Genomic DNA, 10630 nt, shown 5'->3' with positions numbered 1-10630 from the left:
TTCTTATTTCAGTATTCAAAAACAGAAACGACGAGCAAGAGGTGCAGAGCAGCTGTGGCGGCTGCTGCTGCTACCCAAGCACTTTGATTGACACTCAGCCCGTCTGCTGCCGTGGAGCTCGCAACATTGTATCCACTGAGCAGCTGCGTCTGCCAGAGTGTGCACAGCACAGGTACAACTGGAAGCAAAACAACACACACACACACACACCAGTTCATATGGCAGCCGCACTCTATAGTTCGTACCTACCGCTGCGCTAATAGCCAAGTTGGAAACATCGGGCAGGCACAGCGTATCCTGGCAGCCTGCGTCTGTATGCTCCACGTATTCGGGTCATGGGTGTATGTGCAGGGGCCCATAAAGTCTCTCTTCCCCACATTGTAAACCAATGCTATCAATGAAGCTTTATAGTTTAGGGGCCCAGTTCCAGACTTTGTACTGGGGCCCCGCAGCTTCAAGTTACACCTCCGGATCAGGATAATGCTAGGCCATTCCAACCGGCCTGTGTGTGTGACCTGCACTCGCTGGTAGTCGAAAAGCGTCTGGCCCCGGATGCGCGCTTCAGAGTGGACAGACAGCAGCGGTACCCCAATCAAACAGGCCCGAGGCTTGCTATGTAGCACGGAATACCTCATTGGACTGCAGCACTCCACGCGGGCTGAGACACACGCTCCACGTGGGATGGGCAGTATTCGTCCATGAAGATCCAGGCCAACGTTTAGAGATGGAGCAACACTCGGGGAGCAAAGAACTCCAACGAACAGACGTCTACTTTACAAGCATGTATTGCTTTATTCAATGCATGGACACAGAAACAGTTCAACCGCTCGATTACAGACCGCAGTCAATACAGTAAAGAAAGAAATGTGTCTGTTTAATGTAAACTTGCATGGAGCTCGTTTGTCAGCCACTGACTGACTGAATGCTGCTGCTGCCACCGCTGCTGCTGCATGTCTGAAACGTGGTCTGACGTTACATGCACCACCAGGGATAAGGCCTTGCCTATAAGCATTCCCCAGCTGGCAAAAACGGAACCTCCCTGCCTATTCCTCACCATGGAAGAACGGAACCTACCTTTTTTTTAAAAAAAAGAAAGCCGCAGCAGCCAACTAGATTTAGGTAGGCCGCTGTCTCCCCCTTGTGTGCTGCATAAAAAATGCACTCCGCTAAAAATAATAATGATCCACGAAATAGAGCGTATGGAGAGAATGAGGCTCCGAGATGAGCCATCAGGCTATGATAAATTGTATCACACCTGGGCGATATGGATAGATGCCCGGAGCTCACCCCTATTTAATAGGTGGTTACAGACAGGGACATGTGAGTAACACGTTTAAACCACAATCGTAAAGAGAAACAACAATCCCGGAGCCCGCCCCCCCTTTTTGTTTTATTTTCTCTTTCTCCCGTGTCATAGATACCTACCCTCCCTTACCACTCCCCCCCTTACCCTCCCCTCATTCCCCTGTTTGTGGACCTTATAAAATATCACAGACAAACATGATATAGTTCAACTCGAAATTTATTTATTAAGTTTCATTGTCAAAGTTATTTTTACATTGCTTTGAGATAAGGCAAAAGTTTCCCCCCCTCCATGAAACCAATAAAACCTATATTGAATAAAGTACAAATGATGCCGTTACCGGTATTTCTGCAGCTTCTTGGTGGAAATAAAGACCATCTCCCGTCTCCCAGCTGCAGCAGAGACTGACTAAAATGGCTGCCAAGCCCGGTATTAATGCTTCTAAATTGATGACATCACAGTGGAGTGACATCAGCCTGCCATACACCTGGCTCATGACATCACAAAGGAGTGACATCATCAGCCTTCCAAACACCTGGCTCATTTGCATACAGTATGTATGTATGTATGTGAGTCTATCTATCTATCTTTATTAATTATGTAGGATATAGATATAGATTATTTCTGAATTACAGATTTTGTAGATATAGATTAAAGATAGATTTAAGATTGTTTGTGTGTGTGTATATATATATATATATATATATATATATATATATATATAAATAATGTATATATGTAAAAAAAATATAAAATCTGTAGTTATGTATGTATGGCGGGAAAAAAAGGCCTGCTGTATGTTTTTAAGTTCTTCGGATGACCATGCCGCTCTAATATTCTCCTTACTAGGGTCTACTAATGACGGCCCAGGGGAAGGCAATACAGCCCTATGGGGCCTGAAGCCAATTTCCCTTATTTTAGGTAAAAAGTTTCCATCAGTCCCCACTCGAAATGCGGCCGGCCGAAGAGATCCCTCCAACCGACCGGCCGACGCACCTTCAGAGACAAACTAGTGCTTGCTTCTAGTGTCATCGCCGGCTTAACCATCCTTTGTAGGGAGCTGACGAGTCCTGCAGCAGCAGCAGCAGGCTCTGCAAGCCTAGGATGCGTGAGCACGGTGCAAGAGGAAGGACTGAGGAGGGAGGGCGCGGTTGAGAAGGCGTGGGGCGGGGCTATGCAAAGTTTTCCAATTCTCCCGGCTGCCTGGGTGCATTGTGGGTGCGCCCAGAGTGCCGGCTGAGTGTGTTGCCTCAAGCCTTGGAAGTGGAGTTGGGCGGGCCGGGCTACAGGTGAAACCCATTTCGGGTTATCGCTTCTCGGCCTTTTGGCTACGATCACGTGTAGTGATCTAGTTGGAGGGCTTAGGTGATCGCTTCACTGCTTGGCAGTATTCTTGCTGTGATTCCGAGTAATCGACAGGCGTACTGAAAAATGGCTGGTATCCAGAATACTGTTCGTTTTATGGTGGACCCGAAAAGTGGAACGAAGAACACCGTTGTTTATGTCGTCCGGGACATCATTATGGTGGAGATCGGAGTGCCCAAGGAGGAAATTTTTTGCGTCCAAGATTTCCCCAGAATTGGACAATATGACGTCACCTTTTGCGGGGAAGGAGTCTGCTTAAACGTATTTGAGTGGTTGAGGAGCCACAAGGACATTCCGCTTCTACAAGGCATAAAGGTAATTCCCTTATTTGGCATTCAGGAGAAGCCACTAATATTGCACGTCTATAATCCGTATACGGACAAAGACATGATTGTCAGCTTCCTTAGACGATATTGCGACCAAGTAAGAGGAGGAGAAAAAATGACAAACATTCTCGGCATCTTTAATTCCAAATACAAATTTTGGGTCAGATTGAGGATGGACGCCAGTAAAATTGGGGGAGTAATGCACCCACCGGCGAACTTTACCATCGCAGGAAACCGGGGATACTTGTATTACCCGGGGCAGCCTACCTTCTGTAGGAATTGTAATCAATTCGGGCACACCAAAGAAGATTGTTCTAGCGGCCTAGTTTGTAGGAACTGCCAAGAGACCGGGCATCATGCCGGCAGTTGCCCCAAACCAAAGCGCTGTGACATATGCGGGGATGATGATCATGTGTGCAGAGACTGTCCCCTGAATAGACCGTCCAGGAGCGCCTGGAAAGCTAAAACCAATGTGGCAGCTACTTGTCACGAGGCTACTGCCAGCGGTGTCGCAGCTTCTGGTAATGCGGCTTCCACTAGTGGCGTCACACCCGCTGCTGTAAGTGACGTTACTAAAGTGCCTAAGCCTGTGGTGACGGCGGCGGCGATTAGTGCAAACCCACCCCCCAGACTACTGACAAGGAGAAGTCTGCCGAGTCAAAAAAAACAAAAGCTGCAGAGGTGAGAGTCCAAGAAGTAGAGGAGAACATCAAAAGAAGGATTGGGAGTACTACTCCTGAAGATCAGGTTGCTGGGGTAATTAGACAGCTGGAGGAAATCATGGAGGAGGTGGACAGCCCCATTAACCCCTCAGGGAACATTGAGGAGTTTTCATCTCCTGAAGCAGTCCTGTGTAAGAGGGAGGGGGGAGGTGGACTCAGCGATTCCAGTGAAGAGGAGTTTGCAGAGGTTGCTGAGAAAATGCAGCCAAAAAAAGGAAAGGCATAAAAAGTAAGGAGACTGCTATGGAGGTCAGCAATCCGTTCGAGGCTTTGGCGCAGGACCTCGAGTGCTCCAGTGAGAGCGGTGAGGAGTTATAAAATGAACTACCATGCATTTATGCATTATGTGTATTTTGTGGTTTAGCCACTTTAAGTGTTAAAACGTATATAGTGCATGATATTCATTATGACGTCTGCATGAATTAAGTCATTTGCTGTAAATTTACACCTATTATGACTCTGACTATATGCCCCCAAAACGTACGCGTGTTTAAATCAAAGGCCAGAAGGGCAGCAATTTTTAGTTTCCTGCGTCAGAAAAAAGCTGACTTAATTTGCCTTCAAGAGTGTGGAATAAACACTGAGATTAGCCCGTCAGAATGGCCTTATGGTGCTGCAGTATGGTCTGGGAGTCTATATAACAAAAATGATGGAGTTGGCATACTGATTAATTCTAGAGATTTGGCGCTACAAAGTAGCGAAGTCATTGAGGCGGGAAGATGCATTTCCGCAGTGCTATCACATAGAGGTACGCAATTCCGCATTATAAATGTATATGCACCTGCTGAAAAGCAACAGAGGAGCGCCTTATTCAGTAAGATCAAGTTATTCATGCAGGGAAGAATACCTACCATTCTTATTGGTGACATGAATTGTGACATCTCGAAAAAAGCTCTTGACGTGTCTGCAAAACTGTTATTTGAGTTATGTACGGATTTTCGTTTAAGGGATATTCAGCAAGTATGTGGCATATCCCCTTATCTTAACACATACCATGCGGACAGGGGTGGGGTCCACTCCAAGATTGATTTTTGTTTCTTATCAGAGAGTTTATCTGCTTTAAGTTATGTACAAGAAATGGCGCCTTTCTCTGACCATGAGTGTCTGCTATGTGGAGTGGAGGTGGGGAACGGCATTGTGTGGGGGAGGGGAGTCTGGAAGCTGAGCCTAAAGCTTCTAGAGGGGCAGGATATTAAACAATATGAAGGCCTGTATAAGAAGTGGAGGGAAAGAAAGGAGGAGTTTGCAAACATCCTAGACTGGTGGGACTGGGTAAAGGGAAAAACTAAGGCCTTTTTTAGGTCAGTGGGATACAAAGTAGCCAGGGAAAGAAAAGCAGAGTATACGAGGCTTGGCAATAGACTAAGTCTGTTGATGAAATTACGTGATAGTGGAATAGACGTGCAAGAGGACAACTTGAGAGTCAGAAGGCAGATAAACAACTTTCTAGCGGAAAAAGGGAAAAGTATAATGTACTGCGCTAAACTAGACAAAATGCTGCATGACGAGACATGTTCACGTTTTTTCTTCAAAAAAGTGTTTTCTAAAAAACCTACCTTTGAGATATTAGAGAAAGAGACAGGAGGGGAAGTGAGGGGGGAGGAGGTGCATGAGGAGATAGCATCCTTCTATGAAGACCTATATAAAGAAAAATGGAGGGATGAAGTCCTGGAGGATGACGTACTAAGTATACTTGAAAACAAGTTAGGGGAGGCGGAGCAAGTATCCGTCACGCATAATGTTACTACTAAAGAGGTGTGGGAGGCGGTCCAGAACATGGCCGCCAACAAAACGCCTGGTATGGATGGATTACCGAGTGAGTATTATCGTATGCTGTGGAGTGTGATAGGGAAAGATGTGTGTGAAGTGTGCCAGTACATGTGGGTGAATGTGGATGTAGCTGAAAGTATGCGAGGTGGAGTGGTGGTCTTAATCCCTAAAAAGGGCGATTTGAAAAATTTAAAAAATTGGCGCCCGATTACGCTTTTAAATACTGATTACAAGATCTACGCTAAAATCATTGCAAATCGGATGCGTGCGGTAGTGGAGAGTGTGGTGAGCGAGGACCAGTACTGTGCGGTCCCCGGTAGGAGAGTGCATGAGAGTCTGTGTCTGGTGCGGGATTATCTGGGTGATTGTAAGGAGCGAAAGAAGAGTGTGTATGTGGTGAGCTTGGACTTTGAAAAAGCGTATGATAGGTTGTCGCATGGGTTCTTGTTCCGAGTGTTGGTGCGCATGGGGTTCCCGGGTATGTTTGTAGAGCGAGTGAGGAGTCTGTATGAAAGGATTTATGGTAGTATGTTAGTGAATGGGAAGGTTGGAAGGAGAGTGAATGTGATGTCTGGTGTGCGTCAGGGGTGTCCGCTGTCGGCCGTGGTTTTCATCTGCGCCATGGAGCCGTTACTATGCCTGATAAGACAGGATAAGATGGTGAGGGGGATTCACATCCCAGGTAGTGACAGCAGAAAGCTAAAGGTGTGTGCGTATATGGATGATGTGTGTGTGTGTGATGTCTGAGTCTGAGAGTGCAGTGAGGAGAGTGAAGCTGTTAGTGTCTGTGTTTTGTGGTGCGTCTGCGTTCCGCGTTAACTGGGACAAAAGTGAGTGCAAGGTGTTTGGTGAGACTGGAGTGAGCGCAGATATAGGTTTAAACAATGTTTCCGGGCCAATTAAAATCTTAGGCATCAAATTTAACAACAATCTGCAGGGAGAGGAGAGCTGGGAGGAGGCAAGACAGAAGGTAGAGAACAGATTAAACTTTTGGAAATTGCGCAATCTCACCATGGTAGGGAAAATTGTTATACTGAAGAGCGTAATTTTGCCCATTTTCTTATATATAGCATTAGTTTTCCCTCCGGGATACATGGGTCAGAGGAGGCTGAGCAGTTATGTTCCTTTTTTTCTGGGGGTCCAAAATGGAACGTCTGAGGAGGGAGGTAGTATTCAAGAGCTGGGAGAGAGGAGGGATGGGCTTTCCTAATTTAGAGTCCTATTTTGGATGCAACAGTGTAGTCTACCTATTGAGCATGCTGCAAAAGACCACAAAAGGGGCGTGCATGATGCGGTACCTAGCAGGGAGATGGTTTGTACGCATGAAATGGTGCGAATATGACTTGAGGAAACCAGTTGCTTTCCAGATCCCCAAGTGGTGTGAATGGACGGTGTGTTTTGTGGCAAAGTTTGAGTTGGATGACTGTGAAGTGAATGTACTTAAGAATAAGCGAATGGTGAAACGAATGATTGAGAGTAAGGATTGAACTGGATTATGATTTTCTCCAGCAGGCTTTTGGGGTATTTTGTCGCTTTCCTAATTGTATCGTGTGCACACGTCATCGTGGAGCAAATTAGACACAAGCTATCAGCCTCATATCCAAAATGGCTCTCTGCCCAGAAACAGCCAGACAGGGCCTTTTATTGTACAGACACACAATGGGCGTGCAACAGGTTACATCAGTAACATATAGGATTCTTATTTGTCGGATCATATAGAATCCCCCGCCTCCCCTTCTCCCCACCTCTCTCAAGTAGAAGCCTTTGTCTTTAACATGTGTCCAAATCTGAAAGTGAAAGTAGATATCCCTTTGTTCAAGAAGATTCTGTGTGTGGGGGATGGGGAGGACTGGGAAAACACTCAAGCAATAACATATAACACTGTGATTTAACTCTTTCCTTATGCAGCAGAGTTCCACATTAGGCTGAAGTCATTACAATAGCATAATACATTTGGGTTATACAAAGCGATAGACATTTTATAAATAATCATCATGTCTATCACAATCCCCCCTTAAAATGTCTATCCTCTAATTCTTTATCTAATTTTCACAGTCTTCTGCGCATGAGCCTATAACTGGAGCGCGTTGAAGGTTCGTTTTAGGGTCTTCAAGGGGGTGTAGGACTTGTCCACTCCTTCTGGGGATGCATCCAGCAAACTCATGGTGGGAGCGGCTTTTCCAGCATCAGTTTCACAGGTCTCTCTGACACAGGGGATAACACAGCAGACTAGAACAGAAAAGATAACCATCAGTTCACATACAACAGCGACGCCCGTCTGTGCCAGGATCCTTTACCACCCGCTCATCCATGGCGAGTGCTGGTCCCAAAAGTTAGCTCTTTTTAGTTAGTGCGGTCAGCTTCTTAATGGCAACTGCGTCTTTACCCGCGGGTCACGTGTCGTCTAGGATGTAGGTATGACAAGTCTCCCCTATCATCTTTCAGACACTCTCCTTTTTAGCTAAAGTCGTCTCTAAGGCCATTCTATTTTTAAAAAAGTCATAGTCGAGGTAGGTCCTATTGGTCGACTAGTCCCTATAAGGCGTCTCTAGTATAATTTATAAACCACTGCTAATTATAATAAACATAATTAATCCAGTCAACATTTATTTACCCTAATGATCAGGAAAATGGACTCGAATCTAGTTTTAACTTGGTCTCTAATTTTTAAAACTCGTCAGGTACCCCCCTTGGCTATCCTATGACGTCAATGTACACGTGTAGATCAAAGCTACCACCAGGGGTCTCTCTTCTCGCTCTAGCATAATGTTACAATACTAGTAGCGTGCACAGGTACGCACGGCGTGGGACTCCCTAATCTTCACCCACACCAAAGTCCCTCCTGGAGATAGTCCTAATGGTGAACACGTCCAAGTCGCCTCACCCTTGCGTCAGGGTTTTCCCACTGCCCGTAAGTCCCTACTCCTAAGAGGGGGGGATCCCTACCTCACCTCAGAGGGAGGCCATGGATTCCCTGGGCTCATTTCCGGGCATCCATACCCTCTATCTGTACAAGTTAACACCCCACAGGGTGTGCCCTCGCCGGAACCTAAGGTCTTCTGCACTATCCCTAGGCAAATGGGAATTCCACTGACAGTCCATCTTAGGAGATCGGGGCAGGCGCAGTACTAGTACATTTCTCCTTTTTCTTTGGTAGCGCATGTGGTTGGCATTATCGGAACTGGCTCTTCATCTTTTTCAAACAAGGAAAACATTGGTGTCTGACAGGATGTGGAGGAGCATAAGGGCTTTACTAAGGCACACTCCCCTGTCCAATTACCCTCCAGGCGGGTCCTCTACCTCATGTCTCCACAAAGCCAGTAAACGTCTCCTAAGGACTGGACCTGATTCTGCATCTATTCCCCTCCTATCATACTGTAGGAGGAGCAATACCCGTTGGTGAGTTCCCCAAAAATCTCCCTCCACCCTGCCTATTTGCCTGGCAGGTGTAGTTTCCAGGGTAGTCAGTAACACTCTCTCCGGTGCAAAACACTTAAGTAGTTATAGAGTATTCCTTCTTCCATTTCTCACGGACAGTGTAATTAGCGGAAATGTTCGTGAAGAGACTAATAAACCACTCTTCAGCATCTACAGGGAGATTTAGGGGGACCATCCCCAAGTGTGGTCGGGCACTACCGCACACGCAACAGTTAGACTTGTTGCTCCTGTTAGCATTGTACCTCATCAACTCCAACCAGAGATTCTGGTCAGAGTAGCCAGTCGCTACTGTCAAGGTGTCCTCAAAAGGTAGGGTCGGCTATGATCATCATGTTCGTCAAGGTCTTTATCTTACGGCGGAGGGGGTTAATTATGGGCACAGGACTAAGTGAAGGCTTCCATTCGGCTGCATCTACCATATCCCTTATTTTAAACTTCCCTAAGGGATCTGTCCTCCCGTACCGGTATGTCCCCAGACTATAAGTCTCCCCGTCCCCCGGGCTTGGATCTCCCATGGTTAATGTAAAACCGCATTAAAACCAAGCAACATACTAAGTTCAGCCTTCCAATACCTGCTGTCCTTATTATTCTCAAGGAGGGTTATACGACTAATTAGGGATTTCCCGCTCCTCCCTTTCTTATTTAAGGCACTTCGTGGTTTATAGGACTAGTCTGTTCCTGCGTTCCATCCCACTAATCCCCAATAACGGCAGTCTTCTCCCCAGACGTTATCAGTGGCGCAAACATATTGTATTCCCCGGGTATATAAGTCATATAACCAGCTGGACTGGGCTAAATCTGGCCTGCGGTGGGATCTTGCGCCTAGACACGGGACCACAGTACAATAGTCGAAGGAATATGCGGCTACTTGAGCATTGGACGAGTTATACTAGAAGGTAACCATACCCTCATATTCTTCCGACTAGGGATTCCGGTTGCCACCCTCCTCTCTCACTAGCCCTAACCAGAGTAATGTCTTTGGCACAACTTAAGACTGGTCTCCCGGATCTGAAGCTTTCTTACAGTATGAAGCATGGATCCATGTAAGTCTTTCGGCTAGTTTCACAGCTGTGGCAGTAGTCAGAAGCACCTGGTAGGGGCCATCAAATCTGGGCTCAGGAGGGTGCTTCCTGAGGAACTTCTTGACGCACACCCAATCCCCAGGCTGCAAGATATGTGTCCCAGTGTCTGCCTCTGAGTCTGGAAGAGAACACCTGTGCATAGGCTTTGGTTAGTTCTTTAACAACGGAAATCACATACTCAGTCAACACATCAGATTGTAATTGTAACCACTGAGGATAGTAACGACCTAGCCTTGGGGCTAGCCCAAACAATCTCGTAGGGAGATAATGTATAATCCCCCCTGGGTTCATATCTAACACTGTATAAGGCTATTGGATGACAGTCTTTCCAAAGTGGCGTCATTTTTAAGTATCTTACTTTTAGCGTGCCACTACGTCTCTCCACCTTTCCACTACACTAAAGGTGGTACAGTATGTAAAAGGCCTGGGATACATCCAGAGCAGACATGACATGTTACATTCACCTGCGAAGTTTATACCTCTGTCTGACTCTGAATCACTTCTGGTACCCCATATTCACAGTTTACCTCGTTCATGAGCTTCTTTGCGGTTACCTACTTGTTTACCTTGGTAACAGGGTCGGCCTCCAACCTGCAAAGACATCAACAACAACAAGCACGTAGT

Source organism: Eleutherodactylus coqui, chromosome 7, assembly GCF_035609145.1.
Source record: "Eleutherodactylus coqui strain aEleCoq1 chromosome 7, aEleCoq1.hap1, whole genome shotgun sequence".
NCBI classification, from domain to species: domain Eukaryota; kingdom Metazoa; phylum Chordata; class Amphibia; order Anura; family Eleutherodactylidae; genus Eleutherodactylus; species Eleutherodactylus coqui.
This window is presented reverse-complemented; position numbering follows the sequence as displayed.